General features: G+C 39.5%; 1 long non-coding RNA gene across 2 annotated transcripts in view; it reads left to right on the top strand.

Moving 5' to 3' along the window:
- Window positions 1-13,901, top strand: part of LOC146507965 (uncharacterized) — a 59,514-nt gene that overhangs the window by 838 nt on the left and 44,775 nt on the right. The gene's annotated exons all lie outside the window — the stretch shown is intronic.

The raw sequence follows: 13,901 nt of genomic DNA, 5'->3' as shown, positions 1-13,901 counted from the left end.
AGCTAATAAATACAATTATTACGTTTTGGCAAATGCATTATTAATAGTAGAATTTAGCGTCTTTGAAGTATAATAATAATACACCTATACAGCATCATTATGATGATTGTAATTATTGGAGCATGGTCACTATAGGGGTTTTAATAATCTTGTGTCCTAGAGCTAATTTCTGCATATATACTTGTAAATGTATAAAGTAAACACATTGTTATCCCCCACCAGCCTTTATCCTTATACTACTGTATGTCTTAATACTTCGAAATTTGCATTTAAAAATTAATTATTTTAAAATGAAAAAAAAATAGGAGCACAAGTTGTGTTATAAAGTTTATTGCGGCATGCAGAACTGTTTGTATGTTCTTTTTTAATTAAGTTTTGTTGAGGGGGGTTCAAAGAACGTCACTTCATGTGCAGCTTCAGCAGACAATGCATAGTTTTTGCTATGTGCTACACATCTTTTAGTTGGATATCTAAACGTACACATACTTGCACACGATTTGATACATAATTGTGGACATCATGCATAAGTAATGGCTGTTGTAGCTGGGACTCTGACTAAGTGGTAACTGTCTGTGATCCTGCTCTGAAAATTGAGTGTTGTGCTCTCACACTGATCGCACAATCAGAGATCAGGCGGCACATGAGTCTGCTTGATAGAACCCAACCATATATTTCCAGTTATCATCAGGACCTGCTCATCGTGCTTCATTTGAGCCAAGCTGAGATAAAATGTGACAGGCAGCTTGTACCTGAGATGAGTAAAATTTGATTTGACTGGTCCAATCAGGTTTAATTGAAATGAATTGAATCAGCCCATTTCTTCTGCTACTGTAATTAAATTAGTAGCTGGGCCGCAATTGGACGTCGAGTTGGCACTTGAGAGGAGATGACAAAATGCTCATTGCTGCCGCCAAAGGACTATGTGTCAAATTTGGTGTGAAAATGCTGTTTGACACACTGGCATAAGCTGCCGCTTTGCTCGAAGTGTGTACAAACAAACACGCTGGGATTATCTCCTGGACTGAGCCACTTCCTCATGTGAATGAAAAAGTGTGGAGATATGCATGCAAGTCATCAGAACAAATTAAGTGTGAAAGCACATTTACTGCATATAGAGTGCAGCAACATTTCTGTTATTGCTTTATAGCCTCCAAAACACCTAAATGAATGCCAAAAACACTGACACTGGCTTGCCACTGCAGCTCTTACAAGGTCTGAAATAAAAAGGAGTCACAGACTCAGAGTCTGAAACCTATGGATCTCTTGAAAATTCAAAATTAAGAATTAACATGAGAAAAAGTTGAATAAAATTCTGCAGCATGCAGAAATAATAGCACTGTCGACGTGTAATAAAACTGCAGCGCTCGTAGATCGGTTTATATTGGTGTAAGCTTCCTTGATAAAGAACATTATTGCACTTTGATGTTTGAATTGGAGGCCTTGTGTCAAATATCTCCTGTATCAACCAGGCCCACCACTCAGGAAGGGAAGAGGTTTTACTGCTCCAAGGCCTTGGTCATCTGTGGCTCTAATGCCATTTCCAAGAACAATGAGCAGAAAAGGGCTAAAGCCGCACTGATGACACTTAATCTCATTGGAATTCCTTGTCAGGTTTGACCTTGGAAAGATATTAGCCACTCGACAAGTGACTGTGGGCGAGGGGAGGGGCTGCGTGTGTGTCTGTCTGCAGTTACTGTGCGATTGTAAGTTTCTATTTAAGTATACAAATATGCTTCCCTGTGCTTTATCGCATATCATAGTGGCAAAATGATTTTCACTGAACTTGAAAGCCATTTCAGGTTTACAAGTGCAGCGTGAGCTTTTCTACCGAGTGTGTCTGCGCAGCGGTGTAGCGGTCGTGATGCGACTGTGGGGTTGTTTAGAAAGAGATTATCCATATGCATGTGAGCAGCCAGAAACCAGACCATGGGGATGCAGGGATCTGTGGTTCAGTGATGTGTGTGCCACATTGTCTGTTCAATACAGGCATCTAAATTTTTAAACAGCATCAGTTACTTCATACTGCCATTGTTTTGGCACCATTTGCCTTGCTTAATCCTGGCACATATCTGTGCTATCTTACAGTGCAGAGGTATGTGTCTGTGAGTGTGTGTGTGTGTCGGTGTGGGACGCTGAGAGATTTTGTGTCATTATGAGTAGTTTGCGATTAGAAGTGTGTGTGTATGTATGTGTGTGTGTCTGTGTGTGTGTGTGTAAATATCTGTACAAATTTGTGGAGAGAGATAAAACTTAAACGCACTCATTTTTACACTGTGCCTCTGATTCTCGACATTCTCACAAGTGTGTTTCTGTATTTTACTCCCAAAGTGACTGCCTTCACTCAGTCTACAGTGTTGCATCAGTTTGTTTCAGCTGTTCCCACTACAAAGATGCATACAAGGCGACATTGCTTGCAAACAGCCTGCAAGCATTAAAAGCAGCATTTAGAATCAGAATGATATCCATCCAAGTAAAGCTGAAGAGATCCCGTGTTGCCACTTTTTGCAAAAAACCCCACCCATTCCTGACTTTTTCCTTTTAAGTACTGGTATCTAAATAGATGCGCATTTGTGCACAAATGTGTTTCACAGACTGTTTTCAACTTAAGAAGTAGAATAAATTGGACGTAAATATGACGCAGCGTTTGTCTCAGTGATATCAGACTTCAACACCCGCACGTCCCAGAGACATAAAAAAAAAGCAAAGTGCTGTTAGAACATTACTGCTGTAAAGGAGTTGCATGTTGTGGGGAAGATTCCTCAGTTTACCATTCTGGATGCACCGTTATGTCAACAAACCCTCAGTCTTTCTCTTTCTGTCTCCAGGGAGAAATGTTTGCACAGGGAACCCTTCTCTGTATAGTTTCTATAGTATTCACTTCTTTGTCCTCAACGCTGACTTATTTATGGCAACCCGCTAATGAGCTATACGGTCTTTTGTAGTGAGAAACAGCATGTGTAAACATTTAGATTTTTTTTTCCTCCCTCTTCAAGTACAAGGCGAGATCCACCAAATTAAAAGGCACAAAGTGAAATGAAATCGCGCAGCAACCTAACACCTGATCAAATACAAGGTTACCCATGCAGTGTTTTGTGTTTTGCCGTGTTAATGCCCTATGTTGCTATCAGTCTGGCGTGTGTTTTGGAGGACTGCCAGCCAGAGGAGGAAGAGCACCTATTTTGTGGAGAGGTAATTGCTACACAGTAGCCTCTGATTGCCAGGAACTTTCACTGGGAACGGCCCCGGCTCCCTTTTCACTCGCACCGACAGCCTGATTACAAATCATCTTATTGATTTGATGAGTGCAAGATGTTTGCTAATAACTGTTCTCATACCATCTGTTAATCTTTGTTGTGATTAAAGAGGTAATCCCAATACCCATTATTCCCAATGACAAGAGCGGGGGGATCGTTCTCTTACACAAGCTTTAGTCCCTCGCAGGCCAGGCTGGGCTGAAAGGGAAGCTCGGGAGAGGGGGATGGGGGTGCAGTACCTAGGATATCAGCGATCTCCGAATGCAACTGAGAAGTCTGCGCCACCTTCCACATAACAAACGCGATACGAAAATAAAAGGGGGGCGGGGGAAGAATTACATCCTTGCTAAAAATCCATTACCTCGTGTAATCACGCAAAATGATTTTTCTTAAATATGATAATAAATCACAGGCTGGATCAATAGCCTGCGGACCAACTGCTATGCCCTGATAACGTATCAATCAATATTTAGTATTTAGTATTTAGATTTTAATTAATACCTTGGCGGGGCTCGGAGCCCGTTAGCACACGAAAGAAATATAATCTGTGATAAAAATAGAACAGAATAAATAAATTTCTAAAAGCAAATGAGCTCCTGTTAGCATTTGCACAGTAGCCCCCTCGTATCTGTCATTGATCAGTCAGTTTCTCGGTTGTGATTAAGGACCCTTCAAAATCAAGCTTTGTGTGTGTGGAGGTGTGCGTGTGTGCATGCATTGCATAGAGGAGGGATGGACGTGTGCGTGGGTTCACGTGGAAACATTTTCATCGATCATTCTCGGTAAGGCTGAGCCTCTGAAGCACCTGATCCAAACTGCTCATACACAGAAGATCAAGCGTGAATGATGTGTTGTATTTCAAGTGAAAACATAAGCAGAAATATGAATATGAATATATTATATATTGACCAATCATGTTTCTGTATGCTATGTTTACATTGTTTGGATTTACTAACATGCATATCTCAAAGAGTTTGGTATTGCTTGATGATTAAAATATATATATATTTGTTTGCTTTCTCCTCTTTTAAAAAAATCACAAAAAATGACTAGCAGACAGAGAAGTAAGCATACAGCTAATTGGTTAAGGCCAAATACTTGCGTTAAAAAAAGTTATTGTTGGAAAAGACTCCAAAGATAATTGCAATTTCATTGGGAGCCTGAGCTGTTAAAACGTGTCTGTGTGGGAATGAAGTCTGCAAAGTTCCTCAAAAACTTCTGCTAGAAAAACAGCAGTTAGTCTGTGTAACTCACAATCTATTAGCATGTGTGAAGTTCCCGTTAGAGTTCACGAGTGTTGTTGTGGGGTGCAGTGATGGACAAACTTTAGTTTGTGATGGCTATGGGTCTGCTTACCCATACCCTGGCTCTGTCCATTGCCAAACTGTGATATTTTCCTGAACTCTACAAAGGAATTTTGTTGCATAAAGCGAACACAACAGCCAATGATTAGGAAAGAAGTTAACAATAAGAAAGAAACACTGATTTAAAACAAAGCAGCGCTAAGAGAGACAGAAAAAACTCACATTTCCCACAGAACATGAGACACAAACTAATTTATTCTACTTCCACTCATCCGGCCTCCTTGTGTGGCCTTTGGCACTCTTTAGGGAGATCTTTGTTTCTCTTTTAGCAGAGTTTGCACTGGATGTTGAGTGTCGCCATGCTAGTGAATCACAGCACCTAAGGACACTTTGGTGTGTACAGCACTGACACACCAGTAGCTTCAGCAGAATGGCAGTATTTAAATGGGAATAAGAACAGGTGGAAATGCAGACTATTTATTTTCCCAGCACTAAAACTAGTAATCCTAATCTTAATACTCCTGCATGCTTACAGATATCCTGCATGCAGTAGCTTTAAACACTTTAAGTGATGCTTCCTTGAATTACTCTGGAGCATACAGTAAGGAAGTGCAATTAATCAAACGATGTCCTGTTCTTACAGAAACACTTAAGCAAATAGTTTCAAACTGATGCATTTAAGTCATTGCTTCTTGAATTTACACGCAGGGGCCCTTTTATAATCTTTTCTTAAGGTTTTAAGTGTTGAACACAGGACTGCCAACCGCTTTTCAATTGGATTGAGTCTTGTGGCATTTGTAATTGGAATCCTTTTGCTTTATAAAGAGATTAAAATAGTTAAATATAGAAGCAGAAGGGCAGAGTTTGACCATCAGGATGTGCATGGCTAACACAAGATTAATAAGACATAGTTAAACAGGATTCAGCGCTAATCCTCCTTCGAACTAGTGACTTGACTTGACTGGTTTGACTTGTAATCTGATGACACGTGTCTTTCCTTACTATGTATTTTCTTAGTTAAAAATGCACGAATTATGATTCATGTATCAGGTATGTATTTACAACTAACTAACTATATGATGTCAAATTGAGTTCATCAACACGACATTTTGTCTTATTCTGTTTGAAGATCAGCATTTAGTTGTACCTTACAGAGCATATGAAGAGGAGACTGAAGGGCTCTACAGATTTTTGGCTGGAGGCTGTGGTAGTTCTCAGGTTCCTGGAAAGTCAGTCGGTGAGCTAACAGGACATGTGCGTGTTGCTCTGGGCTACGGCTGGATTTAAGTGTCTCACGGCTGTCTGCTGTCTAACCCAGGTTAACAGGATATTAGGCCACAGCAAGTGGCTGGTCTCTCATTTAAGCTGATCCCTGACACACACGTCCAGTGTCACTTTGGCACATACTGTAGGACACGCGCATAAGTCAAGGTCACACCTTTGCCTGAATCTTTTTCATGTTTTAATATCTATTCAATGATCATTTCTTATCAAAGTGACGAACCCGCAGACACAGACAAGTTCCTCTGACGTGATAAGTCTGATTCAATATTTTCCCACATCCACAGCCATCAGACTGCAGTTATCACTGTTGAGCTTGCATATCAGATTAGCTCCGTGTTAAAGCTCACACACCATGAGACTGGACTGCATGGGCCAATCCCCATTAATCCCTTCTTACTGTTAGGTGGACAAGGTGCCAAGCAGGCCCTGTGTGGGCTGGCAGTGGGTGTATGTTAGCAGAGTGAGTCAGCTGCTGCCGGAATTACTGTAATTGAATTAGTGTATGTGTGGTAGTACACAACAGTTAAAGTGATAGCATGTAAAAACACTGTAAAATTCACAACTTGCACACTGTGTATCATCAAACTACATATTTAAGACTTTCTCAGCATCACCAGCCTGAGGATTTACACGGACCAAACATTAGTAATACTGTGAGAGTTTGTTGACTCATTGTAATGTTTCCCTCCTTTACATGCAGCCTGATTAAAGATGAGGTTATTAATGTTTACTTAAAAATAAATGAAGAAGTATTAGTATAAATATTTTTACCGTTATACATAAAAAATCGTAGGTTTACCATAAACTCTGCATAGTGATTTTTTTTTTTTTTCTTTTTGGATTTTAAGCTGGCTGTGACTTTACAGTTTACTGAAGGGTCACTGCTATCATCAGGCCCATTTTCAACCATTTAAACAAATAAATATATGCTTAATCACCCAGTAAAGTAAGTTAGAGTCTAGCCCTAAAAAATAAGATTTAGCTGTTCATGAACTTCATATCCATGTTGTTGCAGACCAAAGAAAAATATACTGAATTTATACAAAGTGGAAAATAAAATGTGTCGTAACTTTTTGTTTGTGTGGAAACCTGTATATCATTAGGATGTATTTGTGCGAATGTAAATACACAGATTCACTGCTACACAAATGAAAGTTCAGAGTCCTGGTCTGCAGGATTTGTCTTGATCAGGTGCCTCTGGCATCACATTTCAGAACTGGATATGCTTATGGATTTGCTTTTTAAGCATGCAGGATTAATGTTGGGAAAAAAAATATTTCAACCCAAACCCAAAAGGAAAAGCAACTCCCAGAGTAGCGTTGTTTAAGTCTTGTGTATGGGAGTCTAGGATAGCATTAGCGCACGTTAGCAGATGCCTTCAGCTGATGGGAAAAAATTGTTTAAGGAGAGTTTTGCTTGAGCTTAGTACTTTTGCAAAGATATCATGGCAATAGAAAATATATACAGAAAATTGCGAGAACAATATTTTGCCTCTGATTGTTGAGTCGGTTTTGTTCGAGAATAGCTCACAAGCCTAAGCAGAAAGGTCCTAGTTTAATTCAAACTCATTTCTCTCCTCCCCATTTTCTTTTTTTTTACATATTTATTAGAAAACAAGAATAAAAAATTATATTTCATTGATTTACATGTGGAATTTCTGGGGGGAAAAAAGGTCTACAGCTGAAAACTAAATTAAGAGAAAAGAAAAGCAGAGCAAACCAAACCAGAGAAACTGAAAGATTGAAATAATGCTGAAGCAGAGGATGAAGATGGTGGAGGGGGATGACGGACAGTTGTGGAGACAGGGTTGTTAGTTTATGTAGGCTGCGGGCTGACTCGACTGGAAAATTTTGATCACTTTAATTTACTATATCCAGGGTTGCCTCTCTCCCTGTCCAGCACTTTTATCAAGCCCTGTGAGCCCGTATTGATTTTTTTATTTTCTGCCCAGGATAAGAAGACAGAGAGTTAGGGAGCTCTGGTGAATGGAGAACTTTCCTCAGATTGCTGCTATTCTCCAGCTTATTGCATCCTGTCGTTTGTAGTTTCAGATGATGTCCAGTACGCCACGGCTGCTCCAGCCAATAAACAAGGTGACTAACAATGGAAGAGGGCCAGGAATGAAGAGAGGGAGACAAGCTAACCACCACACCACACACAGCTAGAATACAAGGGCGGAAGAGGACATTTTATAGCTAGAATTTGCCTTTTTTTTCCTTTGTTTTTACGGCTATGTTGAGAAGCTGTTTTTAAAACGTATCATTATGACTATACTGCAGTATAGAAAGCTCATGTCATGTGTTTTATTTTTATTTCAGTCTTTTTAAAATCATTTTTTTTGGCATAAAATTTTGTCATCATATTAAGCTAAGCTCTGTGAGGCAGGGGCATGATTTCTTAGGGATTTCTTAAGGACTACAGCTGTAAAACATTCAGCTTAAATGTAGTTTCTCTAAATTGTGGTCATTTAGGATCTAAAATAGCAAACCTTTTTTTACTTGGACAGCGGAGTATTATAATCCTCCCCGACCCCTGAAGACAAGATACAATTTAACATGTTTTAATATATTTGTATATATCTGTATTCTTGTTACTGTGTTTCTCCCAGAGCCAAATTAATTATCACCTTTGCCCCAAAGAAAAGGCAATTAAACAGGAGAGCTAATGGTTTTTCCTCTAAAAATGAAACAGGACAAAGGTTTTTGTTCCCATTTCATTTTTTTAATAACGTGTGTATCAGACAAATTGTTGCATAAAATCTTCTGATTTTCTTTTAATTTTTTTGCTTCTTTCTTTCTAGTGGCTCTATTTTTGCATTTTCATATGTTAGCCTGTGTGTGTGTGTGTGTGTCTGAGAGAAGAGAAAGTGGGTGGGAGAGAGAGTAAGAGAGAGAGAGAGAGATTAGTGACAGTCTGATAAAAGATGTCTCCAAAACCCTAATTAAAATTGAATACCCCTGCGAATGCAAAGCAACATGCAATCTGCAGGTATTTCATTTAGAGCAACTATCTCAGCGTAAAGCTGCTTTTTTATGTCTTTCTTCATTGCACACAAATAGCTATACCCAGTTCATTTTATTTTTCACACTTCCACATCTGTCGCCGTCTTTGTCAGACCACACAAGCTTGCCCTTCTGTCCCTCTCTTGATGTAAGACAACACTGATAAAACAAAATCAAGCTGAGGAACCTGCAGTTTGCCCCCCCCCCCCCCCCCCCCCTCTGAAAAGGCTTTCAAGGTTCAGCTCATTAAGATACTTAAAAAACAGAGAGCTCTCTAATAAAACTGTGAGCAGTGATATTTTGATAACGCAGGCAGCCCTTATAAAAAGGATCTTCCTCACCTTTATTTCTTAACAAATAGCTACGCTGATAATACTTTGATATCTATGGCGCATCTATTTGTCAGCAGCAGTTTTTAGAAACTGATTGGAAAGAAAGTCAAAGCAGTAACTCATTAAACTTTGATCCGACTTGTTTTGGAAATAAAAAATATGTAGACAGTTACAGTGAGTTTGATTGGTTGGTAGAGATGTCCACTTATGGTAACCGTGTGAAATAACGAGCGAGACTGATTTAATTTACAGAACATTTCTGATCAACTCTCCTGTTCTGTCTTCAATAAAAAATGCATGTTCACAGTTCCTAAATCCTCACATTGCCTGCTTGTTGCATCATTTAAACTGAGCCTCTTCCTCTGTCTTTTTTTTTTTTGTGAGTAAGTTTTGTGTGTAAAACAAGAAGACCTTTTGCACTGTACAGCTGAAAACCGTCTTTGAGATATGACCTGTGTTGTGGCTGCAGTAGCACTTTCACTTCCTACTGTCTGGACTCAGACTGCCGGCCATGTGATCTCAGTTTAGAGGAATCCACACACACTTGCCAGTGTCATCAGCAACTGGTGGCATATGGTTTACCCAGCGGTCAGACTCTCAAACTAGTTATTAGCTAGTTATTATTATTATTATTATTATTATTTTTATCTGCTAGCTATTTCATTTGTTTGTTTTGTTTTTTTGACAGGACATTTTTTATTTTGGGGTTTATTTGTATGTTTTCTCCAGGTTCTTGGGAAACCACCTTCACATATGAAACAATTCTAATGTTCTAGTAGCAAAAAAGAACTAATCAAAAAGAGAGTTCAGTCTCAATAACTAGATAGATTATAGATTATAAAAAAGTAAATATTTGCCTGAAAATAGGGGAAAACATTGAATGGGAAATGAAAAATGATCTTTAAAGAGTAAAGGAGAGGCTGACTGGATATTAACCAGGCCACGTTTTATATGTTTTGTCGTGAAAAAGCATGAGCTTCACAAACAAACTAGGCTGCAACAGCCTTAGTGCAAAAACATACCAGTATCCAGGACCTCTGGTTTTGAAAAACCAGGAGTGCTTAAACATTGCTCAAAGCTCACACCTATAATCATTTTTACTTGGCCGCCTGCCCATAATGCAGAGGAAATTGCTCTGGCTTAAGCCGCCGTTTAGTCACAAGGATATGGTCAATTTGGTACTCTGCCAAAGCCATACCCCTGAGTCATTTTACTGTATGTATTTTTTTGTTATCCATTCCCAGAACAGCAGTTGAATCATACAGCACATAAATAACCCCCAGCACAGAGTTGAAAGTGGTGAACAATAAATGTGTCTTCGACAAGTGCTTGTTTTCCCCTAACCCCACAGAGCAGGCTTTTTTAACCTCCTCATTTTCCATGTAGACAGTTATTAACTTCTCAGATGATATCTTGTCATTGTTAACTATCGATTCCCGTCATCATTAGAGCATCTAATAACGAGGCTCTTGCCTTGACAATTTTCGTATATCTGCCAGGAGTGACAGTCCCGCGTGTTAAAGACATGTTTACTTCACTCCGGGATCAATAAATGCTGTGAGCCAGCATGAGACAGTATAGGCCCTTACCAGTGTTATCGATGCACAGTGTATCACATTATGAAATATACGTAGGTGGAAGCTGCCCACAAGATTAAGGAGTCCTCATAGATCAATGAAGAGTATGAGCATTAATATGTGCTGCTACTTCCATCCCCTGGACACCATAGGTTATTTTTGTTCTCAGGCTGAACACCGATGCACGTGCTTTTGCGTGAACTGGGAGAATTAGATTTGCTTACCGGTGTTACAATCCAATATCTATCATTGAAAGGATTCTTTTCACACACGGCCAAAGGTCTCTCATTTTAGGCCCGGGCAGCAGCGCTGCAACTGAGTTCTTATGTAAGATTTTAAACTTATTAAGATGGGAGAAAATCTACTTTTGCAATGTGTTTGCATGACCGTGTGTGCGTGTCTGTGTGTGTGTGAGACAGCAGCGTTGAACTTGAGAATGAGGGTGGGAAAGCTTCACGATGTCAGGAAATGCTCTTTCTTCAAGCGATTTCACTGTTTAATCCCATGCTGAAATTTCGTCACCTTATATTAACCCTTTCATGATCTCGCTTTATTTTTTTTTCCCTTTAATCTGTGAAAGAAACCTCTTTGTTATTTGCATGTACCCTAAAAATGACTATATTACCCAGCACCATAAATATGACGTTTTCCCCTAGTAATCATCTCCACCACAACCAGTTGTCCTCATATAGAAAATGAACTCATAAACCTCACTTCCTATGATGCACGTCAGCCCTAAGAGCTTCTCATCTGAATATATCCCCACTGTGGAGGACAACAGAGGCGTGTTGTCATCCAGCTGACCCTTGAAGTGGCTAGATGAAGGGCATTGAGGAGGAGGGGTGAAGGGTGGAAGGGAAACTTGGGCCAAGGTCAAGAAAGCTAATTTGTTTCCTGTGTCCCCCTGCCGTCCCTGAGAGGCAGACCACACACTGCCCATTCAAAGGGGGGGGCTTTAATGTGGTCAAGGGTGCATAACATGGGGTTGAGCGCATCAGCTACTGGGTCCTGTATCATGTAAGAAAGAAATCATTTGTATTTTTTTCCTATTAAGAAAACTATTGTATAAAAGATATAATATTAGTGCTGTACAAGACTATATTTTGGGGCATTGGATATCAGAATGACAACCTGTGCAAACTATGTAGCGTTAAAGGAATTAGACAGTTCTGAATAAAGTAAAAGTGCACACTAACAAAAAAAGTACGTAAACATGTTTATTAACATGTTTATTCTATGTTGGGGTTGAATGTGGCCAAATATTTGACTAAATATCTTCAAATGGCACTAATTACTGATTATATCATCTGTCTCTAACTGTGTCAGCTGGTCAGGGGAGCATAAGGAATGTGAAATAACAGAAACTACAATTGACAATCACTACAGTCATCAGCTGTGTCACCACGAAAATATATTTCACACACACACACACATGATTATCATTAATTTATCATTATCTGCTTCTCAAGTAAAGTTTTGCGTTAGTTATTACTCTTTGTTAAAGAAAAGAAGTATCAAACAAAGAATTTACAAGTACTTTAGGAACTAGTGACTCCTCTGCCATCATAAATATGTTATTAACAGTAGAATCCTGAGTTTCCTATTAAGTAGCTGCTATTTGCACCACCTTAAAAACTGTGATATCCATCAGTAAGCACTGTAAACTGCAGTGGAACTACAGGTTAACAGCACTGCTCGTCATAGGAATTTGAAAACAAACTTTTCTTTTTAACTGATAAAGCTGCGGTGGGATTTGGTGAGTGTAGTCATGTATGAAGCTTCTCATCTATAAACTGAAAGGTAGCTGTGGTGTGTGTAGACTCACATAGAGCTTTGATGTAAAGCAGTTTTCAAAAAAGCTGTAAATATTAATTATAATTTTTCTGTTTGCTCGTGCTATTTTAGTTATATTAAAGCTGGCTCCCTCCGAGTGGTCCGTTGAACACAAACCGGGTTGTTTAAGCAGAGCAGCCCAGCGTTGTGTTATTTTAACAGACAAAGTCAAAGAGGAAGCGAATACGTTTGCCACCTCGGGGGCACACATGGTACCTCTGTCGATCCTGTAAAGCAGTATTTAATCAGTGTCTGCATAAGGATGCAGCCTTCAGTAGGGGGAAAGCCGTCAGCCATACAGAGAAAAGGCTTCAATTACTCAGCTACCGCATTTGACAAAGGCCAGACCCTGTAATTCACGGCGCATAGGTGTGTATATGTTTGAGGAACAAACGCTGATTCATTTACTGTACAAATACTGGGATATAATACGGGCGCTACTATCCGGCTTTAAAAACAGTGAACATCTAATCGCAGATAAGTTGGCTAAGTTTTTAATGGATGAATATATAGATTGATGGACTCAAAGTTACCAAAGAGATCAGTATTTTTTTTCTTTTTAATTAGCACCTGTGAGCTGTTTCCCATTAACACTGTGCACATTAAAAATCCCTCTGCTTTTTCTAATTAAGTAAAGTGGAAACAGATTAGATGGCTTCTTTGAACAAAGGTCAGTGATTGCACTTTGTCTCGCCCCACTGTTTGTTTGTTTGGCCGGCACCAAGAGAGAGTCTGCCACTTCTTCGCAGAATGTCACTTCACAATCACTGTTTGTTTTAGGGAACAGCCTTTTCTTACCCTTTCTGTTCGTCTCCTCGCAGTGTTTTTTTGTGTCTTCTTCAAAATGTGATCAATAGATAAAGACGTGCCTCTCGCTCCTTGGTTCCATAGAGGCGAACGTATATTCTGCTCTACAGGTGGGAAAGAACGGCTGATGCGATATAGATTTTTTTGCTGATATGATTATGAAGCACGTGGAATGTCAGATTAAAGCCAAACTGATGAAAGATAGGCATCAATCGGGGACATCTCCGGAGAGGCTGCGAGGCATGACGTGGTTGTCAAGAAGGAGGAATATAGTGACTCATCCCTCCCTAATCTCCCCTTTCCTGGACAATTGATCTGCCTTTCATATCCATTAGCGTGGCTTTCATAGGCGCTGTAATGAATGGCCAGACAACAGACATACTTCAAGATCAAACTCGTCTCTTAGACGGAGAGAAAAAAAATAGCAGAAAAAACCCACAGATAGCAGCTGTGATTCACACAGGTATCTCAAACGTCTCCAAGTAGGACCTTCATCTTAGTGTTACTA

The sequence above is a fragment of the Neolamprologus multifasciatus genome, chromosome 11 (genome assembly GCF_963576455.1).
Source record: "Neolamprologus multifasciatus chromosome 11, fNeoMul1.2, whole genome shotgun sequence".
Lineage (NCBI taxonomy): Eukaryota > Metazoa > Chordata > Actinopteri > Cichliformes > Cichlidae > Neolamprologus > Neolamprologus multifasciatus.
This window is presented reverse-complemented; position numbering and strand designations above follow the sequence as displayed.